Source organism: Alligator sinensis, unplaced genomic scaffold, assembly GCF_000455745.1.
Source record: "Alligator sinensis unplaced genomic scaffold, ASM45574v1 scaffold1822_1, whole genome shotgun sequence".
NCBI lineage: Eukaryota > Metazoa > Chordata > Crocodylia > Alligatoridae > Alligator > Alligator sinensis.
This window is the reverse complement of record NW_005843456.1, coordinates 77,998-83,096: the sequence shown is the minus strand read 5'-3', so window position 1 is coordinate 83,096 and position 5,099 is coordinate 77,998. Positions and strand designations below refer to the sequence as shown.

General features: G+C 40.6%; 1 pseudogene; it reads left to right on the top strand.

Annotated features, from left to right (window-relative positions):
- The first annotated feature begins 3,241 nt into the window (after positions 1–3,241).
- LOC106723272 lies at positions 3,242–4,162 on the top strand (annotated as a pseudogene).
- Positions 4,163–5,099: the final 937 nt, after the last annotated feature.

Here is a 5,099-nt window from a genome sequence, read left to right as displayed (position 1 = left end):
TGAAAAAGGACTTTTTATTGTCCTTGATGCTCAAAGCTAGTTGGAGTTCAGTTGCAGCCTTGGCTTTCCTGGTCTGCTCCCTACAGGACCGGACCAGTGCAGAATAATCCTCCTTGGAGGTGACTCCCATCCTCCACCCTTTGTAGGCCTTTCTTTTTAGCCTCAGGAGGTCTGCTAGGTCCCTGGAGAGCCAGGGGGGCTGCTGTGCCCTCTTGCTGCCTTTCCTCCGAGATGGAATAGACTTAGTTTGTGCATTGAGGATCGCTCCCTTGAGGAGCAACCACTCCTCTTGAACTCCCTTCTCCCTGTGGTCACGGTCCCTTAGGGCCTTACTGACAAGCCTCCTGAGCTTGTCAAAGTTGTCTTTCCTGAAGTCAAGGACTTGCGTGTTGCTGACCGACTTGCCAGCTTTTCGGCGGATGGTGAAGGTGATCAGCTCGTGGTCGCTGTCACCCAGCTTCCCATCGATCACTAGGTCGCCGACTAGGTCATCCCCAGTAGCCAGTACCAGGTCGAGCAGCGCTTTGCCTCTCGTTGGCCCATAGAGATATCTCACTGCTTGGAGAAGTGATCCAACCAATGAGCATTATGGAAAAACTGGCACTGTCAGCACCACACTATCACTATTTTTGAATGAAAGTGTCACTGACTGCCAAAAATAATATCAGTGTATGTGTGTTGCTGTGTGAGCATAACAATTGCATAGGGCCCATAATCAAGCATATGTACGAATTTTATGTAATTGAATTTTAAGGGTCGGAGGGCAGTGCAGTACAAAACTAGATGCATTAATGTATGTTCAGCATTGAACAGTGGGAACAGAGTGCCTAAGTCCACTTAGATACCCAATAAGCCAAATGGAATGACTCCCTATAAGGGTTAAAGGAAATGGTTGTGAGTAAATTATTTAGATTTAAAAGTCTAAGTCCATCTGCATCCACTTTTAAGCATCCAAACTCTTTTCTGAATTTCACTTCTATTTGCCCTACCACAGTATTATTGAAGACAGTGGTAACAGACTAGGCCACCACTAAATGTTTCAGAAGCCTTTCCCTAATAGCAACATCAACATTGTATAAATTTCATTTAGTTCTTTGGAGAAATATTACAATAAGTAGGCTTAGAATTTGATTAATTGACATTAAGGGGGTTCCTGATGGCAATCACATTCACTTACCCCAATAAATTCCTTTATGATTTACAGAAGCTTGGACACAGAATATTGCAATAGTTTTCAAGGTAAGGCTGCTCAGAAACGTATGGTGATTTGCAAAGAAAAGTTTGAGCAGAAAACATTGTTCTTAAGAAAAATGAAAATCAGAAAGCAAATTGTGAGCACTGGAGAACTAAATACGGAAAATGCTTTGGTGCAAACGAAATATTTGTGGCAGAGAACTGAGAACTGAGAATTTTAGCAGAACTTTTTTTTAGCTTCTTACTTCTCTTCATAGTTTCATTGTTTTATAGATGTTAGGGGCTGGAAGGGACCTTACAAGATCTTTGGGTCCAGGCCTCCCTTCACTTGGGCAGGAAAAAATGCTGTGGTCAGATGACCCCAGCCAGGTGGGCATCAGGATCCTTTTTGAAGATCACTAGGGTGAGGGACTGTTCCACTTCTGTGGGGAGCCTGTTCCAGATACTTGGCACTTGAAATGTAAAGTTGTTTTGCTTTGTGTCCAATCTGAAGTTATCTATCAGTCTGTGCCCATTGTTTCTTGTCTTCCCACAAGGTGCCTTGGTGAACAGATACTTCTCCAGGCCCTGATGCACACCCCTAATATACTTAAAGGCTGCCACTAACTCTCCTCTGAGTTCTCTAGGCTGAACAGTCCCAAGTCTTTCAGCCTCTCCTCCTATGACCTGCTCTCCAGACCTCTGAGAGAAAGCAAAGGCTTTCTCTCAGTGGTTTGGCTTTGTTGAACACCAGATTTGCTACTGAAAAAAAAGATTCAATAGACATTTTTAAATTAGCTGTGGCTAAGGCTCTGCTTGGAAACTTATCTGAATATTAAGGCCTACATTATCTAAAATGTTGAAAAAGAGAGACAGAGAAACATGGATATACAGACAGAGAGAAATCGGGGGGAAAAAATGTTTTCAAAGAGCCAATACATGAGAGAGTCAGTCCCAGTGGAGGTACAAAAGAACTTACATACTCATAAATCAAGGTGTGGCTTCTTTGTTCACTCAGTACACTCTTCTCTGAAGCACAGGTGAGTTTTAAACCATGATTATAATAGAATGTTTTCAATATCTAGTTTTTCTCTAAATGTTAGTCCAACTTATGCAGTCAATTCCATCTGGTCTATTTAAGTGCAGACTGGGTGCAAAATGTCTGCTTTAGTGAAATGAGTACAGAAATCAGATATAAAATCATTTTATATCTATTTAGTATTAATAAAGATCAATGCAAAGGGTGCAAGCTAAAGAAGAAAGCTGAGCATCCTGGTGAGTGTTCTTTTGTTTTAGAATGTGATTTCTGTGGACTAATACCATCAATTACCATTTAGAGGTGATCTCCTTAGTATAAGATATGGGAACTACGTAGCAATCTCCACTGAATTTAGGCTAGTTCTATGTCTGAAGAAAGTAGTGAACTGATGATTACAAACTAATGAGTGCTGCAGGAAAATGCTAGATAAATGGACAGCTTAAATTCTCACACTTGGTCAGGCTTTCAGTCTAATACATGGAAATTAGTAAGAATCGTACTATGGACCAATATATGTCATTGAATTAAAGCTGGGTAATGTAGAGTAACATCACGCATATTAAACTTTGATATGGGATCATAATTTCCTGTGGTGCTGAAAAGGAAGTGTTAACTAAAGAGAAACTGTTCCTGTAATGCTGCCTAACATACATCCTTCTTTGAATATGATTTTTAAATCTTTTGGGAGAGGATAAGCAGGGTCTGTGCTTTGGGTGCAGTGGGTTTGAATGGCTTGTTTGGATTCACTGTGAACTAGCAAAAGATCTTTGTAGTTTCTGTTTGTATTCAGTATTTATGCCCCGCTAATTATAAAACCATACAAAATATAACCTGGAGTTAAAAACCACAGATACACATAAATGATAATAGTTATGAAAATGTGCAGAAAAAGGTCCAGTGTAATAGACAGTAGCGCCATAAGTGCATTTCTTGTTTTCCCCTTATTCATCCAGATTAACAATAAAAAGCATGATTTTCTTGTTTTTCCAGATGGAGATTACAAGGGGAGCAGTGGCAAGTGGGAACTACATGGCTGTGACATACTTCTTCTTCGAGCCTTTCTCCAATGCCTTGGAGGTCCAAATTGTCCTTTTCATTCTGGTGTTGCTTATGTACATTTCCACATTGGTGGGAAACCTCCTCATCATCATGATCAGTGTAGTTGACCCAGCCCTTCACTCCCCCATGTACTTCTTCCTGAGGAACTTGTCCTTTCTGGAAATTGCTTACACCTCTTCCACCATTCCAAAGTTCCTGGTGGACTCCTTTGCACATGACAGGAGTATCTCTTTTGTGGGTTGTGCCATGCAGATGTACTTTTTTGGCCTAATGGGAATCACAGAATGTTGCCTGCTGGCTGCTATGGCATATGACTGATATGTGGCTGTTTGTCATCCTCTCAGGTACACAGCCATGGTAAGTCACACCGTCTGCCTCCAGCTATCAGGTGCATGCTGGTTCTTGGGAGTGTTGGTGAATGTATGGCAGATGACTTTCATATTCACTCTACCTTTCTGTGGCCCCAATATCATAAACCACTTTTTCTGTGACCAGCTCCCAGTACTGAAGTTGGCCTGTGTGGATACTTTCAGGATTGAAGTTCATATCTATATCATTGCTGTTGTCTTCATCATGGTGCCTTTCTTACTTATACTTGTGTCCTATGCCTGGATCCTCCATACCATCTTCAACATGCCTTCTGCTGAGGGCAGGAAAAAAACCTTTTTCACCTGCTTCTCCCACCTCCTTGTGGTCACTTTATTTTATGTTCCTGCCATAGTGACTTATCTGATGCCCAAATCCAGCCATTCCCACAATTCCAACAGACTGCTTTCTCTCTTCTACTCTGTGATGTCACCAATGATGAACCCTTTAATCTATAGCTTGAGGAATAAGGAGGTAAAGCAGGCCTTGAGAAGGCTGATATCAAGAAAGAGATCCTTGAAATAATTTGTGAGTAACTTACAATCAGTATATTTTCCTGAGTATTGAAAATAGTGCATGTGGTATTCATTCACCAAGGGGAATGGAATCTCCCCCTCCTTTGAGGACATGCACAGGCACAAAATGTAAGAGGCAACCTCACTAAAGAACAAAGAAACTTTTTTTTAAATGGAAATGAAAGCAGGGACAGAACTTCTCAATGGATGATTTGTTTTCAAAAGATATGAAAGATTTATGTTAAAAATTTTGGGCATCAGGCTTTATTTTCTGATGCTTTAAAATATTTTTTCCCCTTCTTTACCCTTTCCCCAAGTTAAGATTAGACCATCTATTGTGTTTAAGAAAGCTGTGCTTAGGCATAACTATCCAGGATCAAAGTGTCAGAGGGGAGGACCTGCAGATCCAGTGAGAACAATCATATGGCATCTGCATCCATCTGACAGTGGGAGAACTGTGTTTTGGAGCCATAGAGAGGTGCAGGCTTCATGCTTAAGATCTGTCTTGGATTCACTTCAAAGAGATCAGAAGAAAGGGCCAAAATGCAGCTAGATTTGAATGGAAAGTTTTCCGTTACTTTCTTTTTAATCCTCTCTTCTTGCCTCATTTTTCCTGTCTTTATTCTCCCATGCTGCCATGTTTTTACTTCTTTTTATCCTACTTTTTGCCTGTTCTCTCTTTTACTTTTAACTTATTTTCTACCTTTTCCAGTTTCAAGTTTCTTTTATTTTTCTCTCCCCCCCACTTTTCCTTTTCTTTACCTACCTTTCCTTCAAATTAATTGTGCTTTCCCCATTCAACTGCTTTTTAAGCCCATGTTGTGATATACTCCAGCTAAGGGTCTTTGCCAAAAAATATAATTATACTATAACCTATGAGCCATTCTTTTCAGTCAGTTTACTGTACATTGACACCAAAGTGACTGTTTCCCTTTATATTTTATTTT